Source organism: Vicugna pacos, chromosome 11 (genome assembly GCF_048564905.1).
Source record: "Vicugna pacos chromosome 11, VicPac4, whole genome shotgun sequence".
NCBI classification, from domain to species: Eukaryota; Metazoa; Chordata; class Mammalia; order Artiodactyla; family Camelidae; genus Vicugna; species Vicugna pacos.
The window spans coordinates 51,050,617-51,070,984 of NC_132997.1; the positions used below are offsets into that span (position 1 = coordinate 51,050,617).

Here is a 20,368-nt window from a genome sequence, read left to right on the forward strand (position 1 = left end):
GTACCCGGTCAACCTTGGATCCGGGTATGTAGGGCAGATATAGAGGCCTGGGCCTGAGTTCCTGAGCTGGGCAAACTTTGAGTAGTTGGCTGGGGACAGAGCCAGAGTCTTGGCCTTGATCTGTGAAATGAGACTGATGCCCCCTGGACCCTGCGTTTCTGTTCTGGGAAGGGGCTGCCATTAACTGCTGCTTCAGATGTCCAGGCAATGTCACAGGCAGGGTCCCCAGAGGGAGACAATGTTGCCCCTGAATCACATGCTTTGGGCCTGACTTTTAGAACTAAGGGGCTTCTCTGAGTGGGACTGGGTCTCAGAAAGGAGACCAGGGGCTCTAAACAGCTGCCTGGCTTCTTAGGGAGCCAATGGCCAAGTGTCCATGAAATTACCTAGCAGCCTCCATTTCACCTGAACCCCTGGGACCTGTCACGAGAATCTCAGTCTGGCATCAGCCTGGCTTGGTCTTCAGCTCACAACGGAGCTGATTCATAAAAGCTCAGTACCTGTGTGGCCACTACAAGCCTGGTGCCTGACACAAGGGGCCTGCAGAGGCCTAGGTCCTGTGTGTAGGTCTCCAGAATGGGAGCCTCAGTCTTGTACTACCTGCTGTCCCAACATCCAGGCTCAGCCAGTGTTTTAGGATAGAACCTTCTTAGTCTGTCTTCAGGTGCTACCTGAGGGAAATGAGCTTGTGGCTAAGGAGGCCTTGAAGCTTGGAAGTTTATACTAGTGGCCTGAGGATTTTCTTCTGTCTGGGCTGAGGCCAAGAAACATCACCTTTGGTGGACTTATTCAAGACCTGCTCAGCCAGGTTCCTGAGTCGTGGCTCCGGGTGAGGAATAGATCTGGAGAACTAGTGCTGGAGGGCTTGGTAGAGAGGAGGCCAGGCCACAGGATCCCTAGTGCAGATGCATTACTGTTGTCCTAGCAATGCTGCCACTGCCTCCAGGCCATGCTGTTCCTTGGCAGGAGAGCCCTCAAATGCTGGGTGGGGCTCTCTGTCCCCCAGCCAACTTGTCCCCAGCACAGAGCAGGCCCTCTGACTTCTGGAAAGTAGTAAATGGCTCTAATTGCTTGGGCGTGACACGTGAACCTGCTGTGGTGGGGTGGGCAATGACTTGGGGACGCACACACACTGGGCTCAGGATCTTAGGCAGAGCTCCTCACATGGCCTGACCCCCTCCCTCCAGTGGACCATGTGGCAGGAGCACATCCTTCCCACCGTGCCACTGGGCCTCCGAGGCTCCCTCATCCATGTAGTGGGATCCTGGCTCTGTGATGGGTGCCAGTGCCAAGGATGAATGGGATGGGCTCCACACTGCCTTGCAGCATTCAGTCCAGCAGGTGAGGCTCCTGTGAGACCAGACACAGCTGACCCCTATGGGGAGGGAAGGCCAGAGTGGGCCTGCATCAGAGTGGGGAGGAGGTGGGTAGTAGCAGAAATACAGTCTGCAGGTGTGGAAAGCGTTTTCTCTCCCTCACGGCCATAGATGGTGTTAATGCCTCTCTTTCTTTGAAGAGGCCAGGCCATGGTAGAGACTGGAACAAGGGCTGAGGTCAAGCAGAGGAAGCTGGAGTCCCCCTAGAGGAAGAGCTAAGGGCTGGGAGAGTGGGCAGACCATGAGTGAAAGGACAAGTTCCATGAGGGGCTAGAGTAAGGAGTCCACCAAAGTGAAATGGAAGTAACTGGTTAAATGGCATCAAATGTTTTGAAGGTGCCCCTCACCTGGTGGCTATGGACCAGCCTCAGCTGGGCTGCCCCTGCCTCCCAGGCCTCTGGCCAGCAGCTAGAGCCCTAAGGGCTGGAATCTCTGCTGGCATCACTGTCTCCTGTCGTTTCTGCTGCTGTGACAGGGAGTCGGGGTGCTCCTGTCTGACTCAGCACTAGCTCCTCTGACCATTATGTGGCTGTGATGGGACCTCACTCCAGTGTCTGGATGCTGTCCCACCTGCGGAAGCAGGGTCCCTAGACAGTGGCAGCTTTCCCTGTGTCCCTTGAGAGCCCCTGTCCCAACTGTTCTCAGGAAGGCCACCTCTTTGGAGAGCCTGGCCTCATTCCTCTACCCACAGCCACTGCGGAGTGTCTGACTCTGTGGTGCCGATATACCTTCCTCCAGCTCCTGTCTATAGTATAAGGAGACTTTGAAGTGTAAGGATGTCAGCGCTGACTGCTCTAAAGCTTAGGGTTTCCTTATCTCGACCCCTTTTTGTGGTTCTCTTCATTCTATCCTTTCTCTAAACCTTGAGACACTCCTGTCTCCAGGACTCCTTTACCATGGCTTTTGGCATGCCTAACTTCCACACCTTGGCTTTTCTTCCCTCCTTTCACCCTTTCGTTTCGGGAGGCTTTTCAATCCAGACTCTCAAGTAAGTTTGCTTGTTCCTTAGCTAAGTCCAGTCTCAGACGTATTCTTTATTATAACATATTCTTTATTTTAAATATCTTCATGCCTAATCTAAGATAATATCCTAAAAGGCTTTGGTCTGTTCTTTGCTTTTTACCTCTGGAATTGGATGCAGTTAGATATCTTGAAATAGTTGCTTTTCTAATGTTTCACTTGGCTTGAGCTCTTTTCCTGGGAGTGTTGACTATTTCCTGCGATGACAGTTCAAGGAGGCCAGACACCAGTCCTAAAAGGGCTTATTGAGCTCGGAGTGGGAGGGAAGATGTGCCTTAGGGTGAAGCAGTCAGGTGCTAAGAAATCAGCTAATCACTTTTCACCACTCAAAAGGCCTTCTTAGGGTGGAGCCTGGCCTTGCCTGCTAGGTATACAGGGCAACAGAAGAATCAGACTGTAAACCCCCAGCCCTGGGCGAGACGGTGGTAGAGGGGGGTGGTCCCTTGCCAAGCAATTCCCTACCTGTTGTTCCTTAGCTCATGAATTCTGCCAGGTCCTGATCTTCCTGAAGATGCCTGATCTAGTAGGGAGTTGCTGCAGGTATGAGGGAGACCCCTTTTTAGAGTAACAGAGGAGAAGCAGGAGCAGAACTCAGATTACCTTGGTTCCTAACTCCTCCAGAGCCACCAGACTACCTCCTACCCTGGAAAAGCAACCCCCACACCAGGTCAAAACAGCCCCTACCCAGAGGCTGCCCATGTCTTCAGTCTCACTATGCTTGACACCATCCCACAAGTCCCTGCTCTGTAGATTAAGTGACTTGAGTCATGAAGGCAGTTACTGACCCTGGGGCTTGCTGAACCTGTCACCCTGAGGAAGGGAGATGATCAGCTGTCTCCTGGGCTGGAGGGAGTGAAGGCTACAATGCTAGGGAGGACAGAAGGGAGGTCTGGCTTTGAGCTGGGAGAGCTGACTTGAGAACCAGAGAGGACTGTTACCCTCTGGTGTTTCTCACTGTGGGAAGGCACGGAGGAAAGAGGCAGAGTCCAGGCCAGGCGCCTGTGGGGGCTATGGAAGGATTGGTCCCTTACTTGCCTGTTTCTCTTCCTAACAACTTCTAGGGAACAGATAGGACACACAGTGTGTACCAGGTGGGACTTGGTCTCGACCTGGAGAAAGGAGGTCAAGGCCGGGTCAGCTAGACTTTGTGTTCCCTCTCCTGGGTGCTGCTGGGGAAGGGGCCAGAGATAATCAGTGATGAAGATCAGAAAGACATCCTAGATCAAGTCAGGGTAGATGGATACTCGGAAAAAACGAAAGTTTGCAAGTTGTGTGAACGTCCCTAGTCCCCACTGGTAGGTATCTGTACCAGTCACAGAAGATGGCCTTACTCCCAAGTCCCTCATGGGCTCATGTTTATATATATACCAGGCACTACCTGGGCCTCCTGGTCCTGTTCCCTCACCCCACATCACAGCAGCTTGATGCTCTTTCAAGAGACCTTGGCCACTTAGCTTTCTGCCTTTTGTCCTCAATTCCTGGAGGAGGAGAGTCATTTGTTCTTGTTAAAAAGGCTGGGCTTTAACTTCTAATTGTGCTGAACAAATAACAAACGGTGCTTGTTCTAAGTCCCACCTGGTTTCTGTTGCCTCTTCAGAATCCCTAGCGTTTAAAGTCAGATCATAGGTGAGTCCTAAGATGCTGTCCTACTGACAAGAAGGGCAGATTCCTGTTGCAGAGCACAAGTGTTTATTTGGGTAGGGAACCCAAAGTAAACTCGGCCAGCCTACACTTGGCAGCACTCTTGGTGACTCCTCTTTAACCTGCCTGCTCTTTGACGAGAGGAACCGCTTGACTGAGAACACTTGCTTCTGGATCTGTGGGGGAGAAGACTAGATGAACCCAAAACCTGCTGGGCAGGGGTCTGGGTCCATTTTCTTTTTCCTTACTACATTCTTGAGAAGCTGATGCTGACTTATCTTCAAGTTTTCCATTCCTCTCCTCAGGAGTATCTGACCCTCTGATGAGCCCATCAAAGGCTCATCCTAACTTCTGTTAGTGTTTTTGATCTCTAGCATTTCCTCTTACACCTTCTTAGAATTTCCATCTTATTACCCCTCTGTTCTTGCTACTCCAGCTACTTGCTTGCCTTTTTCCATTTGAGCCCTTAACGTATTCATCAGTTATTTAAAACTCCCTACCTGATAATTCCAAAACCTGTACTGAATCTGATTCTAGTGCTTGCTTTTCTCTCTAGACTGCGTTGCATGCCTTTCAGCATGCCTTACAAATACTTGGTGAAAGCTAGACATGATATTGGGTGATAGGAGCTGATAATTGGGCTGGGTGGAGCAGAGAGTAGCTACTAGGGCCAGAGGCTCTAGTTTTCCCCCCACTTTTTCTGTTGTCCCTCTGGTTGCCCAGGAATGCCTTCTTAAATAGATCTGGCCTGTGGCTCTTAGACGTAACCCACATTATACGGAGCCCTGGTGACGTGGTGGCAAGGTGAGAGAAATCATCACGTAGTGTTAGATTTTTAGTGGGCCTGAGGCCCTGGGCTGGGGCCTTCAGAATTGCATGTAGGCCTCTCTCCTCAGCTCCTATGAGACAAAAGCTAGAGGGGCTAGATCTAGCTAAACATCCTTCTCCTGGGTCAGGTGAGACTAACGTAGTTGTCCTTGGAAGATAGGCCTCTGTTATGAATGATGCTGTGGGCATATTTCCCAGCGGTAACTTTTCCCTTCTGCCTGCGTGAAATAGGATTTTTCTGACCATCATGAGAACCTGTTGGGATTTCTGGAGGTAAGAAATCCACAGAAGTACAGGGCTTCATACCACCATAGCCCCTAGAATGTCTCACTCCCAGGTTAGTCTGGTAACTTGGCCTCTGGCTGTGCGTCGAAGTGTTTCTACCAGTTACTGGTTCTAGTGGCTTCTGCTGCTGGGAAGCAGGTTTTGGCTCTGATTCTGTATATTTGTCTATCTCTGAATTTTGGGGTGGTGGCTTGCCCTAGGGCCTCGGTTTTGTAAGGGACCCAAGAAACTGACTCTAGCTTGCTCAGTGTTTTCTCTTGTGGACAGCAGTGACTTGGAAGCTTCTCACTTGCTAGAGGTGGTTTTCACCCAAATAATGTTCCCTATTCAACTGGTCATGGAATGTCCCTGTGTACCATAGTTCTCACCTTGGATGGTGTGGACCTCAAGTAGCAAATGGGCCCTAAGTTCTCCAGGCTGCTTTTGGGCCTCTTTGGGCTGGAGCCCTCCTTTTGAGCCTGAGACAGCACCATAATTGCATATGTGATAGTCTCTGCACAAAGTCAGAAGGGTAGCCGAGAAGTGGGGCTCCCTCCTTCCCCAGCCTCAGTGAGACTGGGTCTCTACCTTGGGCACAGCATAACAAGGCTACTGAAGCCCCAGAAGTGCTTGGTTTGTTCCTAAGGTTGAGGCTTCACACTGGGGGAAGCAAGCTGTCAACTCCCTAACGCCTCCCCAACCCTGACTCTACAGCATACCTGGCTCCTTAGTCCCCTTACCTTTTAAGAGGACTCTAGATATGTTTTCCTGTATGACCTTGTGTTTTGAGGTTAGAACCTCTTGGGTCAGTGTAGGGAAGATTGTCTCTCTTGGATAGAGTTGGCCTCCTCAGGCTGGTTTCTTCAGAGGACCTGGTACTCCCTGTGGACCACATTTCCATGAGTTCTAGATAAGACACAAAGCAAGATAACAAATTAGTAACCCCAGGGACTCAGCGACTAGTGCTGAACTTAAAGACAAGTGAGTTCATAAAGATGTATAAGGCCAGTTCTTGCCCATGGTGCACATGAATTTGTTTTGGGGTCTTGTTACCAGGAGCCCAAGTGGCCTGATCTGGATTAGCTGTGCTATATCAAAATTTTATGTCTGGCTCTTCCTAGACTCTCACAGAAGCTCTAGGAATGTGTAGTCATCATGGAAACATCAAGTGACAGCTGATCTCAGACAAAATATAGCTTTGGAAAACTGGGTCTGGCTTTGCAGAGTGTACTCTGAACCTGGAGGAACCCTGAGAGTTGATGAAGGAGGCTGGTGTGGGCCCTGGGCATGGCTGTCTGGCCTGTGTTCTGGGCTACCCCAGCAGCACCACTTGATCCTTGCAGGGATGCTCGCCTCGATCTGGAGCTGGTGGGGGCAGAGTGGGGCTAGAACTAGAAGCCCACATCTTGGGAAAATCCCTATGCTGGTGGGAGTGAGCTTACCCTGGAAAATAATGGTTAGTATGCTTATTTACATGAACAGTATTATGCTGCTGACTCTAGTCAAAGACTTCTGAGACTTAGCCACATTGCTGCTCTATGAGTCCAGGCAGTGCTAACAGTGTAGCCTGCTTTCAGAGCAGATCACATGTTTGTGCTTGTCTATGCTATTAAAAAAAAAAAGAGCTTCTCAATGTCCTGTTGGAGGTCTAAGGTATCTCCTGATCCACAGGATTGCTGGGACACAGATATATTCCACATCACTAAGTATGACCACTCCTCAGAGCTGGCTATATTCCTACCTCCATATCTTCTTCAGAACCCAGACTTGACAGATGGAAGATCAACACTATAAACTTGTGTTTCTGGTGAGTACACTGTAAGTTATTTTCTCTCTACTGAACTACCTAATGATGTGTTTAATCTCCATTGGCATTTCATCTGGTAGGAGTTCCCTGTGTCTTACAGGTAATTCTGGTCACTTCCTAGTGCTGCTGGTCTTTTCCAGTCACCAGTCTCATTTTCATATGGCTAATAAAGAACAAGCCTAAACATTCCTTCTCTGTCCTTCTCTAGTCTCAATCCCATTAGGACACATGATTTTGGTGTTAGGGAGAACTTCTTACCCTCAGGGTCAAACATGATCCCTCTTTCACTTGAACACTTAGTTTAGAAATTTAAACACAAAAGTAGGAAACTCTAACTTTTGCAGTTCTACTTGCTGAACTACTGCTGGTGGTACTACAACTTCCATCCTCTGACTGTAATCACTGCTGCAGTCAAATGCTGGGCTTCCAATCTTCTGGCCTGAGAGATTGGACATCAGTGATCTTGTAGACTTCCCCGAATTCACTTCAGTCTTGAGCATTTTAAATCCATGCTTCCATGACTTATTTGAAAGGTCATCTTTGGGCTACATAATTGCTTCTGTTTCTGGACTTCTAAGAACTTACTGGGTATCCTAGATCTATAAGAATCATGAGGTTTTATGAAATTCGATATGGTGAGTAGGACTTAAACTAGACATGTAACCCATCTGTAATGAGGGACACATAAATCGGACTTCTCCAATTTAACTGGGGACAACTTGCTATGTCCACAGACCTAAAAATTACTGCTTGTTCTGTCAAGTGTCTGTACCTTCTTAGAGAAGTTTCATGAACATAGGAGGCTATAAACATCAATCTGTGGAGTAGAGTAAAAGGTGACAGGGGATAGAATCTACTTTTCTGCCAATGCCATAGTGTCAAGACAGAACATCCCAGCCTCATGGAGAAAGTCTGAGCCTTTGGTTTGAGATGTACTTAAGACTGAACATGAAACTGGTGTTTTTTATGCAGCTCTGAACTGCCACCTGACCTGCCAGCTCTCAAATGAGCTGGTCTTGTAACTAGGAGTAGCTAACTTTTGGAATTAACACATAAAGCTTAAAATACAGTTGTGCTAGTGAACAAGGCTGCAGGGCTGTGACATGACAATGCCTCCCATGCCCGTCTGCTCATTCACGTGTGGTATCTTCACAGCCTGTTCTAGTGGCTGTATCTTCACTTTGAAAATGCTTCATGATGAGAGGCTTAGGGAAACTGCAAGAGACCACTTTATGGCAAATGAAGGCAGACAAACTTAGCTAAGCATGTTGAGGTTTTGGGCTTACAACTCCCTCTAGCCTAAACTGGCTAATGTCTGGTTGTTCCTGGTCAGTTAAGTCCAAATGGCCTTATTTTGGTTTTGGCTTCTGGTCACATTCTCAAAAGCAACACTCTGCCTGGGTTTGGGTGATATTTTTATACTACCTTGAAGAGGTGGAAATGAGATAATATATTAGTGAAATACATTGCTAATATCAGAGCAAGCTTAGAATTTGTTTCATGGATGTTTCCTCTTAAAATAGATCAGCACACCTTTTTCTGTGATGGTCCACAAAGTAAGTATTTTACACCTTTTGTGGGCTAAGAGGCAAAATTGAGGCTATTACATAGGTACCAATGACAAAACTTCAAGACTTGGCTATAAGATAAAAAAATTGAATACAAGTAGTCATGCAAGCTTACTAGTAAGGAAACCAGAGCTTGCTTTTTGAGAAATATTTGTATTTCAAAGTTAGTGCTCCCCATCAAAACTGACCACAAAAGTTTACATAGTGCTGATCAATGAAATTTAAGTATCTAACTTTGGGAAGGCTTTAGGTAGAAAGCTGCTGCCAAATATTATATTTGATAGTTGACCTGTATTACAAGATATTATTTGATTTAGCTTTAACTTTTACCAATAAAAGCATCAGCTAAACTCTCGAGGAGTAGGGTTCAGGGGCATGGTTGATAGGTAGTAAAGACAGGGGCAGAAATAAAGGGGTGCACATGGCATTGAAGGACCCAAATGAATTGACATAGGCAACCTACAAATCATCTCACTTGTTAGGTTGACTATAATGGACACAAGCAGAGAGACTGGACTTGCATAAACTGCTGGTGAGACTATAAAATAGTACAACTGCTATTAGTCAGCTGGACTGTTTCTTAATATTAACAGTTCCTATATGATTAGAAAGCATCCCTATGTCTGACCATGAGGGTGGGGTCTCTGGATAGCTCCTGTGCCCTAAGGAGTAACAAAACCACAACAAACCACTACCCTGGGTCATAGAACAAACACTGGGGCTGCTAGGATGTAGAGAAGACTTACCGAGATATACTAGGACCTGTTGCTTAAACCTAGTGAGTTTGAGTCTCACAAGTGAGTCCCAAAGGATATTTGGGAAACCTTAGATACCTCTACCTCCAATATTCCAGGGTGGTCCAGTAATGGACTTCAAAAGCCAACCTGGGTATGAAAGTGGGAGGGTGGACGGCTGGTGGTATGAGGTAGTGTAACTCAGATCTTAGGTGAGAAGCACAAAACGAGGCTAAAAGGAAAGTAGTGACAAGGTTGGAGCAGTGAGTGTGGTGCGTGCACCTTCTTTACTGACCATCCTACCTTCTTCCTGTACCGCAGAAAACAGAAAATTTATTTCCCAGATTTCTTTCTCACATTCTTCTTAAGACTCTAGATAGAATTAGATTTTGCTAATTGGATGCAATTGAGGCGATCTTCTCTTGACAAGCCAAAAATCTGGAGATATTCTTTAATGTTGCAGTGTTTGGCACGACCTTCGCAGATGTTGGGGAAACGAGGCAAGCCAGGCAGTTCTCTAGTTCCTCACCTTCTAGGTCATAGCAAAGGTATTGGCTCTACTGGTTGGCAAGTTCTGTAATGTTGCTCTGACAACACTCAGAAGCTAATCTAAAGTCTGTTTTCAAAGATACTGTAAACGTCTGTGTCCCATTTATATGCATAATGTAGCTAGAATAGTTGTTAATCCTTGATGCCTACCCAGAGTTGAAGGCCGTGTTAGCCTAGCCATAAATAGGTGCTATCAGTTTCCTGAAAGGTCACTCTGGCAGAAAAAGCACTATGGAGATGGAAGCCGGGAGGTCCAAGTTAGGAAGTCAGTGTTGGCTAGAAGCGATGATATGGAGACAAGAGGACAAACGGATGGGTTTAGTACATTCGAGTGATAGAGATGACAGGACTTAGTGGCTAGGTGTAGGGAGAGAAGGGACAATTAAGAATGAATGTTCTCAGTTGACAAATTAGAAAATAGTACGAGCTGGAGGGTTCACAGGAAGAAGACTAACTCAATCTTGGGCAGGCTTGGTTTGTACTGCCAATGGGACATCTGAGTATGAACATCAATCAGGTAATTTGAAAACTGAACTTGGAGCTCCCAAAAGTCCAGGAAGGGAATTACTTGGAATTCATTGTCTAGAATATAATGACCAAACAACTTCAGAAATTGCCTGTGGGTCAAAGTGGGGTGCCCTGAGGATCCTTGACTTTAATGGTTGTGTGAGTATTCAGGCAGAGGAGGACTGAGAAGCAGGATACGAATACTGCTGAGCAAAAACAGTTTGAGGTAACAAAGCAAAGCAGAGTTTCAAGAAGTCAAGGTGGAAGGCTTAGTAAGATGAATGGGATGGCAGTATCTACTGGATTTGCAAAAACAGGAGTAACTTGGGATCTATAGATGCTTCTAATAGTGTAAATGGAAACTTGATGGGGATGGCATGGCATAGAGCCAAATGTAACACTGGCAATAGAAGGAAGAAATAGGTTTTCTGTTGTCTTATCAAAGTAAGATAACCTCATTTTGATAAACAATGATGGGTAATCCAGTATTAAGACATAAGTCTACCTAAAACATGAGATAATAGAGAAAAACAAAAGGTCCATGACATAGGTTGACCACTAGCCTTTCTATGAGACCATTGCTTAAGGAGGTATAGATTACAGGTCAGCTTCTAGGCTTGTGGTGAATTTCCTACTGCCACCTTAATGAGAGAACTAACAGCTCTCTGAAGGGAAGTAGATGTGCAGTGTTCTCACACCTACCTCCCCATTAATCTGTTGACCACAGATGTGAAGGTGGGTACTAAGGATGGGAGAAAATGATCAAGATGCACTAGCCACTAATACTGCCCATCTAGGAGGCTCTTGGCTGCATACTTCCTTGAGAACTAGGGCATTTGCCTTATACTCCTACATGTTTTGTTAGGTGCTCCTTTACCCTTCCGGTGGGGGAGAGTGGAAGCAGGATCTTACTGCTGGAGTTAGAGGAATAGGGTGCTTAGTTGAAAGAGCCTGACTTGAGCTCAGCCACTTTGGCCTAAGCTATGTTTTTTTTTTTAACATTTTTTATTGATTTATAATCATTTTACAATGTTGTGTCAAATTCCAGTGTTCAGCACAATTTTTCAGTCATTCATGGACATATACACACTCATTGTCACATTTTTTTCTCTGTGAATTATCATAACATTTTGTGTATATTTCCCTGTGCTATACAGAGTAATCTTGTTTATCTATTCTACAGTTTTGAAATCCCAGTCTGTCCCTTCCCACCCTCCACCCCCCGGGCAACCATAAGTCTGTATTCTCCGTCTATGAGTCTATTTCTGTCCTGTATTTATGCTTTGTTTTTGTTTGTTTTTGTTTTTTAGATTCCACATATGAGCGATCTCATATGGTATTTTTCTTTCTCTTTCTGGCTTACTTCACTTAGAATGACATTCTCCAGGGACATCCATGTTGCTGCAAATGGCATTATGTTGTCAGGTTTTATGGCTGAGTAGTATTCCATTGTATAAATACACCACTTCTTCTTCATCCAGTCACTTGTTGATGGACATTTAGGCTGTTTCCATGTTTTGGCTATTGTAAATAGTGCTGCTATGAACATTGGGGTGCAGGTGTCATCCTGAAGTAGGGTTCCTTCTGGTTACAAGCCCAGGAGTGGGATTCCTGGGTCATATGGTAAGTCTATTCCTAATCTTTTGAGGAATCTCCACACTGTTTTCCATAGTGGCTGCACCAAACTGCATTCCCACCAGCAGTGTAGGAGGGTTCCCCTTTCTCCACAGCCTCTCCAGCATTTGTCATTTGTGAATTTTTGAATGATGGCCATTCTGACTGGTGTGAGGTGATACCTCACTGTAGTTTTGATTTGCATTTCTCTGATAATTAGTGATATTGAGCATTTTTTCATGTGCCTATTGATCATTTGTATGTCTTCCTTGGAGAATTGCTTGTTTAGGTCTTCTGCCCATTTTTGGATTGGGTTGTTTATTTTTTTCTCATTGAGTCATATGAGCTGCTTATATATTCTGGAGATCAAGCCTTTGTCGGTTTCATTTGCAAAAATTTTCTCCCATTCTGTAGGTTGTCTTCTTGTTTTACTTCTGGTTTCCTTTGCTGTGCAGAAGCTTGTAAGTTTCATTAGGTCCCATTTGTTTATTCTTGCTTTTATTTCTTCTAGGAGAAAATTTTTGAAATGTATGTCAGATAATGTTTTGCCCATGTTTTCCTCTAGGAGGTTTATTCTATCTTGTCTTGTGTTAAGTCTTTGATCCATTTTGAGTTGATTTTTGTATATGGTATAAGGGAGTGTTCTAGCTTCATTGTTTTACATGCTGCTGTCCAGTTTTCCTAACACCATTTGCTGAAGAGACTGTCTTTAAGCTATGTTAATCTTCTGCTGGAAATCAGGCATGGGCTGTGACATTCTAGATCCTGTTCCAGGAAGCCTCCCCACCCTATCAATAAGGGCCCTTAAAAGAACTTGGGAGGAAGTCTAATTGGCTATTATGTCCTAGTATCCTAGAAACAGACTGAATAGTCCTACTTATTAAAAAAAAATCTCTACCTTAAACTTTCTATAAATACCTTAGTATTTCTCAGACAGGGAGTTAGAGGGGGTACCTTAACAATACTACTCACACCTAAACAAAACAAACTTATTTATCAATTACACTTCGAGTTCACATTTTGCTCTTTCTAGTTCATTCTAGTTTTATGGGAACTAGGATCCAAAAAACTCTCTACATAATTTAATGGTTGAAATACATTGAGACATAGGACTCGATCTTTCCTTAGAGTTCTTAACAGAGTCTTTAGTCCTACAGAATCACCCACATTTGGGACTCTAACTGCATCTCTGCTTTACATTCCCCTCTTTCCTGTGTTTCCTTTAAGTCTGGGGTTGGGTCTAAAAGATGAGATTGACGTTTACTTCTTGGCAAGACTAAGGTAACTGTATAGTAATGTCAAGACTTATATCCCCTCTACTTTTGCTTGTTGAGGTTAACAGCCACTGACAATCACTTAGTTCTTAGGGATTCTAATTTAGCAGCATTCTACTATCATTTATCTCTAAAGAGCTATCCCTTAAAAAAAAAACTGTAAATGGATGATTCTTTCCCTCTACCTGCCAGTTCCATACCTTAACCATGAATGACTTGGTTTTATTAACAGTTAGCTAATACTAGAAACAGGTTGAAATAGCCTCATGGAGATCAGATTAAGTACATAGCATAGTCTCTTGGTGACCACTGTTCTGCAGTAATTAGAATGCATGACATTACAGTGTTCAAGGAACACGGACTCTATAGAAATCTGCAAATCAGGTAAAGCAGTATTCGTCTGTGTAGGTCAAAGCTGCCTGGGAGCATAAGTGTTGGCCTTTGACAAAATAGGCAGGAGAGTGAAACCTGCCCAAAAGAATGCTGTCACGTTAAAAGAAAACAAACTTAACACCAGCTTTCTAGGAAGATTTTCAGATTATCGATGCTAAGAAAAAGCAGAGAACCAGTGGACACCAGGAACTTTTTGGTACTGACTCCTAAAGTCACTTAATTTCATACTTGTACTGGTCATGCCAAACAAGCAGTCTCTTAAAAAGATCCTATAGATGCATATCAGTACAACTCAAGTTTCTTAATAGCTTAGGTTCAATGGTTCAATAAAACCTGTTAAACAGGATTTACTATGGTATATTAAAGATAACTGGCTTTGGGAAGACATCAGACTTACCTTAAACATATCTTCAGAATAGACACTTGTGGTAGAGATTGCTAGTGTTTCCAGCATGTGAATTCCCTCCTGGGGACCAAGCTTAACTAGCTTCTAGCCTCCCTTGCATCTAGATACGGTCGTGTGGTGAATTCCAGCTAGTAGAACTTGATCAGAAATATGTGCTACTTATAAGTCTAGCCCATAATTGTCCCACTGTCTTCTTACCCACACCCACTGGTTTAATGGAAGACTCCAGGGAGGGTCAAGCCACAGTAGGGAAGAAGCCCTGTTCCCTGAACTGGTACAAGGGAGGTCAACCAGGAAAACCTACATTGAAGAGTAATGTGAGAGACTTCCCAGTCTTTGAAGCTGAGGTCTGAAATGCATAGTGTTACTTACACATAACCTACTATACAATTAAACATGAAATGCTGCCTTAAGTTTTTCTAACTTGCTAAGCTGACTATCTCTATCTTAAACCTCAGTGGTTAAGAGGAAGTCATATATCTTCAATTCAACCTTGAAGTCACTAAAGGCTTTGAGACAAAATCCATGTGAAAGTATCTGAGTGGGTCCAGTACACTGGTGGGAGCAGGATGGGTATGGAAGTGATGTGGCATTTGTTAGCTGCCTGGCTCCATCTAGAGCACCCATCAGCCATTTCAAAGTCCTAGTGCACCTGGGTGCAAAGTGATTATGGAACTGCCCTGTGGCTTCCCAAGTTAGCTTTCTAGTAAGTAGAAAAGCAGCTATAACTTAAACTGCTTGTGAAGAGTGACAGGAAACACTAAAACTTAACAAAGCTAATACCTCTATGACTACGTAGAATTGTCAGTACCCTGGACTTGTTGATTCTGGCTCCCTCTGTTAGTGGTAACACAGCCTTACTCTTAGGGAAACTCTCTTTTTAAAAGTATGCACTGAACTGTAGTTTGCTCTTACTTTGGATATGGCTATGTGAACATCCTTATATGTAGGGAAAACATACGTGGAGAAATGTGCACAAATCAAATATACAACTGGATACATTTCTAAGGTAAACATTTATGTAACTGGCATTCAGAGCAAAAAATCACTGTCAGCACCCCTCAAAGCCTTGTAAGATCCCCTCTCAATTAATATATATATAAAATATGTCCCTGGTGAATAACCAGGTAGAACATCCAGGGTAAATCATTCTGATTGCTAATAGGTATAGGTTAGTTTTGACCATTCCTTTTCACAGTACCATGCTCAGATACTCATTTCATAGAACTCATACTGATGGAGCTCATGTGCCAGGTGTTAAATAGCATCTGAATGCAATTTATATGCTAGAGTGAATAGTAAGCAATTCACATGTCTAACGGCTTAGAGTATCTGCATTTAAAGGTGTAGAGAATAACTACTTCACACACGAGTTGAAGCAGTGTCTCAGATATTTGAGATTAACTGAATTAATCAGGGTTCCTGAACACATGTGCATGTATCACTTTTACAACTGAAAGAAACTGAAGTACAGAAGTTACTTACCCAAGGTCACTCCTTTCTCCCCAATCAAGGACCAAATCCTAGCGCTCCAGTGCCTGCTTTTGTCACGATTGTGCTATCTCTAGCATGGAAATCTGCAACTCTAGTTTTCACAGAACTGTGCTATTCTTCAGTGAAAAGATGTTCTTAATCACGAAATGACTAAGAACCTGCAAGGAAAAAAAAAACCAGGTATGCTCTGCTTTCTCAGGACTAAGCAGGTACAAAACTAAGGAATCCTGCTAGATGACTTAGTCTTGCTCTAAATCAAGATGTAACCAAAATGACGCCCTAATCATATGTACTTTTTAAGATAAATAATATCTTAATTCACTACCTTTACAGTTTTTATTTGTTATGGCTTAAGTTTAAGTACTGAAAACAAAACTGCTCTGTTCTAGTTAACTTTGGAGGTCTCATGTCCTCACCCTGGAGCCAATCTTGCAGATTTCTCTGGTTTGGGAAACAAGAATGCTGGTTTGAGTATTACTAGCACTATCATATGTAGATATGGTTGTTCCTCTCCTAACATTTCTTAACCCAAGAGTTCAGTGACTCACAGTGTGCCAGTAAAGAAGGAACAGCTCCTGAGACAGGTTGTTTTCTGAATAGGAAAACTAAGAAGGAACCTCCTCCTCTTGCCTTAATTCAATGATGATTAGCTGGAGATCTTCCCGTTGAAGAGCTACTGAACTTGCCACAACTTCAGAAGAGCAGTTAAGATACAGGATGTGCACCCAGCTTGAACCAGATTAAATGGCTAAGTGTACTTTGGAGAAAGTCTTCCATTAAGTGTCTCCTGTATACTGGCTCTTAAAGTGGTTGTCACCAACTGGGGAACTGCAAGTGCAGAGCCCAGAGAAAATGTCTCCTGTTATCTGTCCGTGGCCAGCAGGGTGGAGGGCTGGTGGAGGGCAGTGGTTCTAGGTGCGAGCCCAGAGGCTCTCAAGTTCCTTGGGATTCTTCACTTTCTTGAGCCAAGGAAGTGTCACTTTGTGGTGGTCTGTATCAACTGGAAGCTTCTCAAGATTGTACATACTGAATATGTTCAATGAACATCTTGCCTTCCATGTAATAGTGTTTGCACACAGGTCATGGATGTTTCATCTCCCATGATACCTTGGGTCTGTCCAGCAAGAAAGCACAGGTGACCACTGTCGTCAGGGTATAGGGTTAACAGATGAAATGCAAGCACGTGCTCAAACAAGCTTTACCTGCTGCCTATCTGAAACTCAAACTTCAGCCATCTTTTCCCCTCTAAGTCTAATCCCAGCAGGGAGACTTCCTCCATGTCACTATTAGCAACCTGACCTTTAGGCTTCTGTGTGGCCCTTGGGAAAGATAGAAAGCAGCGGCCTTGGCCTCTTCCACTTCCTATAATTCCTGCCCATGAGGGTCAAGTGGCACTTGAGGCTGAAGAAGGTACTACTACTGTATGGGCCCTTTAGTGGGGCTAGCTTCCTCAACTTGCTGCTTGAATCTGCTGGGTGTGTACTTGATTTAACTGTATCTAGATCTTGACAGGAGCACCTTGACTAGGGAAACACTGCAGATGGAGGAGCTTAGACTGCTAACTTGATGCCATGGATGTTCAGTTCAGTTTGAGCCACCAGCACTAGAGTGTGGAATACCTGAAAAAACTGGCTGAGGGCAAAGATGTCCAGTAGTCCTTTCTCCTTTGCTTATCTGTGATTTTGTTTTCCACAGTTTCAGTTATCTGTGGTCTGAAAACCTTAAATAGAAAATTCTAGAAATAACTTGCATGCTGTTCCAAGTAGCATGATCCCATCCCAAATGTAAATCATCTTTGTCCAGCATATCCTGCCAGTTAGTCACTCAGTGGCCTCTTGGTTATCAGATCAACTGTTGGGCTGTGATGGCTGTGATCAACTGTTATGCTCTGTGGGACCATTAAGTAAAGGTTACTTCAGTGGGGGGTCACTTCAACACAAGTAGTGATGCTAGCATTTGGATTTGCAAAAGAAGCAATAAAGTGTTTCCTCTAAGTGAAAAGGTGAAAGTTCTTCACTTGGAAAAAATCCTATGCTGGTGTTGCTAAGATGTATGGTAAGAAGGAAACTCGAAATTCATTCTAGTCTTGCTGTTGTACCTCAGACTGCAAAAGCTACAGTCATAGTGCATGATAAGCACCTAAGATGGAAAAAGCATTAAATTTGTGTAATTCTCTTGGAGAACATACTCAAAGCTTTCTTATAGGATATTAAAACTCATCACTTTGCTTAATTGATCTTATGAGTAGATATAAGAAAAAACAGCAAGTATACCTAGGATTCAATAATATTCTCAAGCATCCACTGGGGGACTTGGAATGTATCCCCTGTGGATAAGGGTGGTACTGCTGTCTTGAGGCTTTGATCTTTGAACTGCGCCCTATTCTGAGGACATGGAGCTTTTGCTTGCAGTGTACTGTTTGACCTTTCCCCTGCCCCGCCCCCAAACTCAGGGGTTCAGTGAAGCTGTTAGACTTGGGTAGCTAAAAGCCCACCAAGTCCTTGAGGTTCTGTGACAGCTTGGGATCTGGTGGGGAATCCTTCCTGATTGCTCCAGAGTCCTGCTCTTTCTGAGCCCCTCATGCTCAGGAAGAAAAGATCAACATAGATTGTGTAAGTCTTGCCTCTAAATTTGGTAAGAACCTCATAGTACTTAAAGCCTCAAGTGTTAGAGGGTTATCTGTGGTACAAATAGCAGTAATTCATGTCTACTGCTAAAGACTACCCTGGTGTATGGACGTTAACTATTGTAATCTATTGCTGGACTCACGGCTTTCCTGTTTTGGGCTATTACAAAAAATGCTGGGGACTAGTTGAAGCTCGTTATATGGATAGTGGCACTCGACTGCCTGGGAGGGGCCTCACAAAGGGGTAGGTGTGCTCTCTGAGCAGCCTAGGGAAGAACAGGTATGAAGCAGATCCCTGAGATCAGAGGGAGCCTCTGCTGATGTCTATGGCTGTGGTCAGAGGTGTTTGGGGATAATCACATTTGTTTGGAATTGGCACCTGGGAGTGCAGGGAGGTAGGTGGGATAAGGCTAGATCCTTTGCTACTGAGATCTACAGTGTACTCGGAATTGGATACAGGGAACTATTGGCTAAAGAATGCCTTGCCTCACTGATTATCATATGGTGTTTTTCTTTCTCTTTCTGGCTTACTTCACTTAGAATGACAATCTCCAGGTCCATCTATGTTGCTGCAAATGACATTATTTTATTCTTTATGTCTGAGTAGTATTCCATTGTATGTATATACCACATCTTTATCCAGTCATCTGTCAGTGGACATCTAGGTTGCTCATGGCTGGATTTGATGCCATGCAGTACTTGTCCTCAAAGCATCCTAGAACCTCGGACTTAACAAGTACCATTCTACCCTGTGGCTGCAGAAGATGGATTCTGATACTCTTACTGATGACATTATGATTCCTTGTCCTGATTCTGCTTAAAGCTTAGCCTCAGAAGGCCTTGCTGGTTGAAAATGTGTTATCCCTCCTTCCTACCTGGGATGGTTCTATCAACTAGAGAACAGCATTATTCCATGTAGCAATGGCCCATAGGCAAAGCAGCTTGTAGCTTCCTTGCTATGTCTAGGGTCTAGTCTTCCAGTGAGATCTCATTTCCGATCTGATCTTTTTGACCTTTTGACATGAGGTTCTGATAGGGTCAGCTATATCTCACCATACATAAAGAATGGGCAAGAACATCTGGGTTTGGCCAGCATTGGCTGAGAACTCATACCTGGCTTTCTTGGCATCTGGCTAGGGTCTCGGTTTGGAATGGAGTCTCGGCTATTTCTGAGGCTGAAAAGTCACTCTGAAGGTTTCTGATGGCATCTGGTCCCAGATTACAGCCTGGTGGCCTCCCTATAAATAAAATGAACTCTTCTATAGGTATTTTTTCCCCTTATGGTTTTTCTCCTGATAGCCCTCAATGGTAAACAAGCAGCATTACATGATTCTGAGGGCCTCCTTCACCCTAGATGATTGGAAAATTACTAGGACCCAGAAGCTGGTGAGTCTCCCTGAAGCTGGCTACCATCTTGGAGGTACCAGGCAGAGAAGTTAAGAAACTCAGGTCTGAGGTCCTTGCTGTGGCTTGATGTTCTCTGGTACCAGTAGTCCTTGGTGTGAAGGCATGTGTCAACTTAGGGCCTTCTAGCTCATTGCTAGACCCAAGGCTGTGTATATGGAACTTGGTTACATCTAAGGCCTGACTGGACTGTATTTTTTTCTACTGAGGATTTTTTTGTTAACTGATTTGCTGGCCATTATCCTGGAAAGTCCTGGGTGTCTGCTTATGCCCCAGCTCCTGCTCTGCTCTATATTGTGTAAGGTTATATAGAGATGCTTCTTCCCTGGTCTAAGTTCTGTTCTTTCTCCCAAAGACATCTGTCTCAGACCTTTGGAGAAACAGCACAAGGGCAGTTGTAGCCAGTGGCATCAGAATTGAACCTGGATCTGTTTCTTACTTGGCTGAGCACAGGACCTGTCTGCTTCTCTAAGGAAGCCTCTCCTGGGTTCTGAAAAACTTCTGGACCTTTGGAATATAGTTTTTCTTAGGACCTACACCCCATTTAAACATGGCATAATACTTAAAGAATGGTCTCTTGGCATCTGTGGTCTGTCAGAAGAGTCAAGTTCAGGCCTGGCTTGTCCTTTACTCCGTACCTAAGAGTGTGGCCAGCGCCCTGGCTGAGGAATAGGTATAGGCAGAGCTTGTATTTGCTGTCCCAGTCTCTTTCCTGGCTGATTGTGGCAGGTTCTATCTTTTGTTTCTTTACTAGGGCTGCCGTAATAAAGTACCACAAGCTGGGCAGCTCAGACCACAGAAAATCCTCAGTTCTAGAGGCTGGAACTTTGAGATCAGCGTGTCAGCAAGGTTGGTACCTTCTG

General features: G+C 44.5%; 1 long non-coding RNA gene across 1 annotated transcript in view; it reads left to right on the top strand.

The window, feature by feature from the left end:
• Nucleotides 1-20,368, top strand: part of LOC140699795 (uncharacterized) — a 153,277-nt gene that overhangs the window by 812 nt on the left and 132,097 nt on the right. The window lies entirely within an intron of this gene.